Here is a 10088-nt window from a genome sequence, read left to right on the forward strand (position 1 = left end):
AAAGCAGATCCCTAAAAATGAAGATGGAACCTCAGATGAGAGTACAAAAAGTTAGTGTACGGATTCCCTATGTCAGATATAGCTATGCCTGCTTGCATTCTCTTGTTTATTCCTAAGTCTCAATTCTCTCCTCCATCAAAATGGTTTACAGCCACTGTATCTGCTGAACTAGCTTTTTGATGGTCAGGAATTTTAAATGAGATCACACGTATCTGAATTTTATGCAGCTCGAGCCAGCTGGACTCCACAGCATCTGAAGCCCATCACCCTCTTACTGATCTTAATTTCTGCAGGATGACTCTGGTGCCGGATCAAGTGCATATTTGGAGACTTGCTGTCTATGTACTCATAGTACATTTGCAAGAATTTATCTCACTTCAGGTGATTCTTCTCTCTGTTCTGCTGGCCTCAAATTAGTAAGCAATGTGGAGATCCAGAGGATGCCTATGATAAAACTGAGAAATGGTAGCGCATCAGCATTATATGTAACCTATAGTTGTAGCTTCCAAAACTAATTATGAATACATGTGAGACATATTTCTTTTCAGTGTTACAGTGAAGCACAAAAAGACACATGCAAAGCTGCCTTCCCTTGAATTGAGAAACAAAATGCTGAAGATAAGCATTTGTAACTTCTTATTCTCTTGTTCTGGTGAATGGAAAAAGAAGCATGATTACAAAACTCTTCATATTTATCTGTTTGTGTGTCTTTCTGTTTTTATGTCATTTGTTGAACATCCTGTTTATGCAAGATGGAAGCTGTATATTTAATCATGATAATGTTCATTTCTGAACCCCATAATAAAATTAGACTATTCTTTTAAATCACTTTTCAGTAGGAGACTTCAAAGTTCTTAAGAACTTTCTAAACTTTGTAAGCTGGTTAAAACCTAATATTCAACATATTTCATTAGAACAGGCTTCAGGATATTTCCCCACATGCCACATTGTGAAGAAATAAATTAAAAATGAAGTAATAAGGAACAAAAAGGCCCAGTTATGAAATCGTACATTTGCAAATAGGAATTTTCTGTCTCCACAGCCTGGCCTCAGCCCACAAGGATGCCTATTAACTCACAAACAGTTTCTATACAAAAAATAATTTGGATCACTTCTAGAAACCAATAAGACTGTCATTGAGTGATTATCTAAACCAATGCTATGGGTCTGACTTAGTAATCTAAAATCCATGCATGCAACACATATCGAAGTGAAAGAAATTCAAGGGAACTGCAGATATAATTTCAATTCAATAACCAATTGTTTACAGGACCTCAAACAAATACTGTTAAGTTTCTTCCTTCTTATGCAAATAAGTTTCCTTAAAGCCATCATCATGCTAATGGATGTCTGGTATCCTTTCTCTTAAGATCTATTATGTGTTTTAAGATTAAACTGTGTACTGAAGTCCCAAGTGTTAAACATCTAAAAATTTATGTTAAGTGCAAGGATCAACCTCCAACTTCTCTGAAACACTACATGCCTTTCTGGAGAAATTAAAGCAGGTTATGATGGTGCATGCCTGTATTCCCAGTTACTTAGGAGGCTGAGACAGGAAGATCAGTTAAAACCTGAAGTTTGAGACCAACCTGGGCAGCATAGTAAGACACACTCTCAAAAATGAGGAAATGCACAGGTCATCAGAGTTTAAAAATCTACCTCTTCCACTCTGCACTGTGAAAAGAAAACTGATGGAAAACCTCAAACAGGGGCTGGGGATTTAGCTCAGAGGCATAAGCTCCTGCCTTGCAAGCAGGCAGTCGTGAGTTCGATCCCTGGTACTGATAAAAAGGAAAAAGACAAAAAAAAAAAAAAAAAAAGAAAGAAAAGAAAAGAAAAGAAAAGAAAAGAAAACCTAAAACAGTGAAGTGCTGTCCAAAGCTAGGCACTTTCAAAAAGCATAGTAGTATCACCAGTAAAATCTGGGAATGTAGAGATCAAGAGAATTATCAATCATTTAGCTACAAAACATAGTCTGATCTCTTCACAAAAGCTTATAGTAGTTCTACCACTGCTGACCTGGTCCTCTAAGAGACATACACATGGGGTTGGGGATTTAGCTCAGCGGCATAAGCACCTGCCTTGCAAGCAGGCAGTCGTGAGTTCGATCCCCGGTACCAATAAAAAGCAAAAAGACAAAAAAAAAAAGAGAGAGAGAGAGACATACACATACAGGAATGCCCAGCACTTGGGAATAGGGATTTGGAGAGACCCCCTAGAGTAAAGTGTTGTAAATTAAAGAGAAACTACATCTGATTCCCTCTTAGAACCAGGACTGAGCGTGGTTCTTGACCAGGATGGACGTGCTCCTCAGCTCATAGCTGTACATTCGCCCCCTTGTATCTCTCCCTACCAGCAATTTTTCCTTAGCTCAAAATGTTCACATTGCTCACCTGTAAAGAGCCTTCCTACCATTCCATGCCTTCCTTTAACTTTTATCAAAGTCTCACTTTCTCCTTACAGCTAAATAATTTAAAAGAGTGACAAGCACTTCGTCATCAACATCTCACCTTGTTTCTCAACCAGCTGACCAAGCTTGTGGCTTCCATCCTCACCAGTCCACTGACTTGCCCTCCTGAGGTCACCAGGATACCCACCCGCTGATCCAATCCTGCCTCTAACCGCTCCACATCTCAGAAGAATTCATGGTTAATGACCACCTTCTCATTTAGACTTGTCCTTGGGAGAAAGGACACCTTTCGTCGCCTCTCCCCTCTTACCTCTGAGCATCCTCTTTCTCTTCTTGTTCTTCAAGCTTCTGTGTAAGTTCCTGCAGCCTTACTCTTGTCTTCCTGATCTTTGCTATCTATACAATGTCAGCCTCTCTATGGTTACCACAGATAAGTTAGTTAACTTTTAAAACTGCCATTAAAGAATATAAATACAAGTAGAAAGAGCTATTTCACTCTTCTCATTAAATCTTGACATTCAGTTTTTAATCTCATCCTCCAATCACAAAATTTTTGTTAAAATTTCTATCTTTCCCAATGAGACTCTATTATACTCAAGAACTCATCCAAAGGCAACACACTGCTATATAGTTAATAAAGGGAACCAAAACTCACCTAAACTATGGATAAAAAATAAGGTCTTCTCAATCCTTATTTTCAGTTCAGGAGCTTATGTAAACTCTTATTTTTTCTTTATTTTTTTCCAGAACCAAATCAGAATGTATAAATACTCCCATTGAAACTATGAGGCCTAGGAGACAATTTTAAGAACAAGTTTGATAAGTATCTTGGAAGAGTCCCTAAATTGTGGGTTGGAAATCTCATATCATAAAACAGTTGTTTTAGACTGAGACAGTGACATCAATCACTTTATCCTTGTTTTTAATGTTATAGGCAATAGCTTTACAGAAAAGTTCTCTATTATTGTGTTATCTCTGGAAAAAAATCTTTTTTGTCCTCTTCTACTCCTCCATGGCTTATGCTATTCCTTAAAAATAATTTGCTTCTCACTTGCTATGAATTTTTCCATTTCTTCCACCTTGCCCTTTTCTTTGTCCACCAATAAGAATTAGATGTAATCTATAACTCTAAAGTAAGATTTAGAAGAATGTAAATCACTCCAAAAATTATAAACCTAAATTTATTTTGCAATTCATTTATTATATCACTTGTTTATTCAGCAAACTAGTGTTACACAGGTACCTGGATGTCGATGTCGCTCCTGGCCGGCAGGAAGGACACACGACAAAGTCTGGCAGTGGACAACCTTTTCTTTTATTTTCCTTCTCCATACAGCCTGCCCTGGGATCGCTCCCAGCCGAAGCCTCCTCTGGTCCGCTCCCCGCGGCTCCTTCTGGGCTTCTACTTCCGGGCTTCTTCTTCCCCCCCAGGGGTGGCACCAGTATATATACGGATACAGTGTCCAATCATGTTAAAGTAAGCAAGGCAAGCTGATTGGCTAACATCATCAGTTGCCAGGCAGACTATATTGTTGAGCGGGTTGCTTACGCGGTAAGCAGGAAACTAACGTGCTCGATGGGAGGGGTAATCTACCTCAGGCTTTACTCTTTACTACAGGCCTCACGTCCGCCAAGTGAGGTGACCGGGCTCGGGGCTGCGGCTCCCAACACCTGGAGGCAAGCTTATTGATGTTCAAAGAAGTTATCTCATGGGCAACCCAAGTCATACCTAACGATATGACCACTGCAAGACAACCGCAAAACTTCTTCAGAGTTTTCTTCAGAGATTAAGTCTCAAGAGTTTAACATTTTAATTTTTATTCACAGGACATTCTTCTGCTTGCAATCTTCCTCGCCACTTTCATCTTCCTCTTTTAAACATTGCAAACTTATCATATTATGCAAACTTACCCACCACACACACCCATGTATACCTCTGTTTCTCTATAAATCTGGGTTTTTTGGTTTACTTTGGTTTGGTTTGGTTTTTGCCTTTTTGCCTCCTTGTTTATTCTGTCCCTGTGTGTTGTCCTGCCTCTATCAGTGTAGACAGGATTTATGCCCTTCTTTCCGTAGACTTTTGTGTTTGTAGAGGGGTTGTAAACCACACTGCGGTCAAAAGTAAGATGTAACTCATGTTGAGAAAACCAGGAAGGTTGATTGCGTTCATTCTTGTGCTCTCAGCCTGCCCTAAGCTAATAGCAGGGGCCTCACTGACTAACAAATGACCACATGGCATCAAGATAATAAAAGAAATACATCATATCAGAGCAGCACTCTGTAGATTGCCATATGTTTTCCCATGGCACTTAATTGACTAGTGAAACATAATTTATCCACAAATGCATGATTTGGAGACACATATATACACATAAACACCTTACAGTGTTGGAATTGATTTATTTGGCAGTCTCTCCAATTTGGGACATAGTAAAGTTAAAAGTACAAACCTACCACAGTAATTTTTAAAACTCTCTTAGAACTAAAACATCTTAGATTTATCAACTAAAGTTCATTAGTAGAACAGTGTACAGGAAAAACCAGAGAGCGTCTCATCTGAATCATTCACTCACTGATTCATTCACAAATAATTGTTGGATGCCCACTATAGTAGGCAATATTCTGGATGATAAAAATACAGCAGTACACCCATGAGTTTTTCTTTGCATTGGTGTAATGGGAAGATAAACACTAAAAAAAAAAAATAAAAAAATAAAAAAAAAAAAAAGAGCAATGCCTATAGGGTACCAGAGATTGAGAAGTTCTGCATAAAATTTTAGTCAGGAAAGTGGGAGAACTATTATTGCCAGAAGAGGAAAAATAGGAATGGAAATCTTTATTAAAGATGATGAAGGTCAGAAGTAAAATGGATATGTATATTGAGCAAACCAGAAACGAGACCAATTACTTATTGGATGGACTCTGCTACTCCTTCTCAACTAGTACATCTTTAAAGTTAGAAAGACAATAACTACTTAGAATAGTTATTGAAAGGTTTAAGTGAACAAATGCACAGTAGCACAGAGCCTAAACTCATTAATAACTAAAAAATAGATACATCTTAATCTCACGAATTTTGCTCATCACGGAGCTCCTTATGTATGTAGAACCCATTTTGCTATAATTCACATGTAATTTAAGCAAGACTTATTTTCTAATTTCTAAGCTGCAAGATTTGAAAAAAGTATATATGGATATTTATAAATGTATGTGTTTATATGTATGTTTATGTGTGCATGCTACACATTTAAACTTGCAGTGGCCTATGAATTTCTGAATAATTTTAGAATTTCTAAATAAATTTAACTACAGTTTAATTCTAAATCAAATGCTAAGGTAATCAGAAGAACTGAGCATTATCTTCTCTACCACATATGTTACAACTCAATTCATTTTTCCTCCCTGTGGTGCTGGGGATAAAACCCAGGGTTTTGCACATGTTAGGCAAATGTTCTATCCCTGAGCTACATTCCAGCCCACCAGAATTTTATATCCTTCTCTCGGGCAACATCTTTTAGAAGATGAATTACAAATGCAATGTAGTAATGATAAAAGGAATGATGAATAATTCTTCAGGTCAGAACTGAGAGCCTAGAAATAGCCAAGATGTATCACATCTCGGTATGCAACAAAAAGTACTAAAATTCAGTATGAGGGGAAATGACTGAGCAGATACTGTCAAGCAAAAACCACTAAAAATCAATTTGAAGGGAAATGGCTAAGTAGGTACTAGTTGGCCATTTGTAAGAGAAGTCCTTTTTCATAGATTTACATTAACTCTGATTTACATGGAGGATCATTTTCCATCCATTCATCTTTAGTGTATGCACTTCTCCTTGGTTGAGGTATATCTCCTGTGGACAATATATGTCTTAATTACATTTTATTCATCACTGAGACAAAATACCTGATGCCCAAAATACCTGATACCTGGGAAAGGAAAGGTTTATTCCTTATAGTTTTTGGAGGTTTCAGTCCATACTCATTTGGCTCCAAGGCAGGATGGCATGGCTGGGCTGCAGTTCATGGTTACTGCAAACAGCAAGGCAGAAACTGGCAGGAGGGCAACACAGCTTTTTCCTGCCATTATGTTGTATGCTGGCTCCACCCCTATGTGGATGTAGCATTGACACCATCAATCCAAGCTCTAGACAGTGAACCAATCACAAATGCACAATGCAAATGCAGGAGGCCTGGGGCCACACACATAAACCATGACAATATATACCTGCATTTAGGTTTTTTGGTCCAATCTGCCAACTTTTGTTTTTTGAATTGAAAGATAAAACCACTGGCAATGAGAGTTATTCTGGTAAGGTACTAATTTTATCCTGTCATTGCATTATTTTTCCAGTGCTGCTTCTATTTTTTACCCCTTTAACTTCTGTCCCAGTTAGATGTATACTTTCCTTTGGGCTCTTAAGTGCTGGTGGCCTTTCTTCTGTCTCTAGGATTCACTTGAGTGTTTTCTATAATACTTTTTTTCTTTTTTTTATTATTTTGAAGGTAGTAAAATACAACAGAACAAGATAGAATAAAGCCAGTCGAGATAATGCAGTGAAATTGGTACAGAACTTCACATCAGGTTACCAGGATAACAGTAATAGGTACATACTATATCTCGTTATCTTCACAATAGTTATCTTTTCAATCAGGTATAGCAAAATCAAATCAAATATAGAACATCATAAAACTTATCAAAACAGAGTATTGAATAGAGCAATACAATTAATCAAAACAAAGCAAAACAGTGGTAGCAATATTTGCCTTGAAAGAGATGGTAGTATATCCCCCATATTTGCTATATTGCATACGGTCATCCTCCCAAGAGATGCTCAGACCTCTGACTCCCACATGCTAATGGAGGGCAAGGGATATTTGATTCTCAGCCTGTGCATTGGTAGGTTCATGGCTGCCTACCAGGGAGGTGAGTGGGTTCCTTTGTTGCCCAGTGCCCTAAGTTCCAACATGGGGCAGATCTCGGGAGATGCTGAATGACTGGTTCTCTCCCTGGGTCACCTACCACTCACTGGAGCCACAGCTGCCTACCAGGGAGGTGAGTGGGTTCCTTCGTTGCCCAGCGCCCTAAGTTCCAACATTGAGCAGACCTCAGGAGACACTGGCTGGTTGGTTTTCTCCCTGGGTCGCCCCTGTAATACTTTTTTAGTGGCCATGGAGAATTTTACTTCTCTTTCACTTTTGAAGGTTAATTTTTCAGGATAGAAAAGCTTTGGGTTGACAACTGTTTTATTATAGAGCTTGGAAAGTTTTGCTCCAAGCTCTCTTGGCCTTTAAATTTTGTGCTGAGAATTCCCATGTAATTCTGATAGGATTGCTTTTATAAGTAACTTGCTGCTTTTCTCTAACACTTTTCCATACTCTCTTCTCTCACTGAATTTCTAGAACTTTCATTATGTGGAAAGGTTCTTTTTATTGTGGCTATTTGTATTTCTATATATTTCTTGTGCATTAATATTGAAGTCTTTCCTTAAATTTGGAAAGTTCTCTGCTATGAGTTCACTGAACAAATTTTTTACATTTTTAGAAGGGATTTCTTTCTTTTTTTGAGTCATCTAGAAGCTATTCAACCCAGCTTACATGGAATCTTATCATTTTTCAGGTTTCACTGATTCTATAATCTATTGCATCCACTTCATCTTCAATTTATGACACTCTCCTCGAACTGGCTGAATCCGCTATCTGTATTTTCTAGCTATTTTCACATCTTGTGCATTTCTTGCTTTCTTTTCATAATTTCTAATTGCTTACAAGAGTGATCTTTCATTTCTCGTGTTGTCTTAATTCAGTTTACTGTATCTTCTTTAAGCTTGGTGAACATTTTATTAGTAAAATCCTTCATCTGCTTAACAAAATCCTCTTTAAGTACACTAAACGTGTTATGAAACTGCTTATGTGTTTCTTTTTTAAGCTTTTCAAACATTTTGTCATTTGGTTTTTGAGCTACTTGTCTATAATTTCCTCTACTTCAGTGTTCACGAACTCAGGTTTTGAGGGGCAAAGAGTTTTGGAGGCCTCTTTTTGCCTTATTTTTTCATATTTCTATTGATTTTGTGTTGCAGTTTGAATGTCAGTGAGGGTATAAAGCCTCTGTCCCTACTGTGTAGGTCTCTTTAGTCAGAATCTGTCTCATGGTGATATATGCCTGTGTTTGGTTATGTTTTGGTGTTAATTCCCCTTTTTAACTTAAAGTAATATTTGAGTATCTGGTTAATGTCCAGCTTTTTTCTTGGAACTTGTGTCTGTGGTAACAAGTTCCACTCCCTGGAAGCTAGAATTAGCATTCTAGATGGCTTCATTTTGTTCTTTGTGTTGTCCTCAGTTTATTCAGTTACTCAGTGATTTTTTTCTTTCTTTTTTTTTTTTTTAAAAAAGGAAAAGCCAAGGAAAATAAAACAGAATAAAACCAAACAAAATAAGCCAGCATAAGTGATACAGGACTTCAAAACTTCATGAAACCAACAATACCAACAAAACCAACAATACCAACAAACCAATAATAGTTACCACAATGCCTTTTGTTGTATTCAAAATAGCTGCAGATACCTTCAGACATAGTAAAAAAAAACTGAACAGAAGAAAATAGAAACAATAAGAACAAAACAATGAATGCAAAATAGGACTTCAAAACAGTAAATAGTAAATCCAAAATGGCTGCCATGATGTCTTGCTATCTTTCAAATAGCTGCTCATGCTATCAGATTTAACATAATTAAGCAAAACAAATGAGAAAAAAACCCTACCCCCCCCAAAAAAAAAGAAAATGATATGGTTTCTGGGTGAGGATCACCTCCCAGTGAGGCATGGTTCGCTCCCTCTGCAGTTCTTGAATGGCCTACTGAGTGATTTCTAAACTTCCTGTCAGATCTTTCTTGATTCAAGGAGCTATCCTTCATTTTCTCTTTACTAAATTGCTGTTTTCGGTGTGTCTAGATTGCAGGTCCTAGAGAGGCTATGTTATGCTGTCAGTCTGTCTCTCTATCACTTTCTCTTCCTGAGCTCATTTTTTTAAACATTGTGCTTTCAGAACCATATAACCAACCATACAGAATCCCTATAACATCACATTCACAATGTTTAAAGTACCTCCCAAAGGGCCAGGCATTTAGCTCAGTGGCACAGCACTTGCCTGGCAAGTGCAAGGTCATGAGTTCAATCCCCAGTACCAAAAAAAATGAAGAAAAGAAAGAGGAAAAAAAAAGACTTTTCCAAAATAATGCTATATGCAAAGAGCAAGAAAAATGTGACTCTTTCTCAAGAGAAATTAAACATCAAATACACTGTTGTGGTTTGGATCATGGGTATTGTCCAAAGCCTCATGTGTTAAAGATTTAGTAACCAGTTGGTAGCCCTATTGGGATGTGAAATCTGGTTGGAGGAACTTGTATCACTGAAAGCATGCCCTTGAGATTATTAGTGCTCTCTCTCTCTCTCTCTCTCTCTCTCTCTCTCCTCTTTCAAGCTGCATTGGGTGAGCAGGATTACTCCATCAAATGTTCCCCACCATGATTACTCTCAGAACAATATAACACCACAGGTGCCAAAGCCAACTGACCATGGACAGAAACCATTGAAATTGTGAGTCAAAACAAACTCTCTCCTTTTAAGTTGATTTGTCTCAGGCATTGTCACAAGGACAGAAAGCTAACACAGAGACCAG

This window comes from Cavia porcellus, unplaced genomic scaffold (genome assembly GCF_034190915.1).
Source record: "Cavia porcellus strain 051 isolate PalLab524CR breed Dunkin Hartley unplaced genomic scaffold, mCavPor4.1 scaffold_21, whole genome shotgun sequence".
NCBI lineage: Eukaryota > Metazoa > Chordata > Mammalia > Rodentia > Caviidae > Cavia > Cavia porcellus.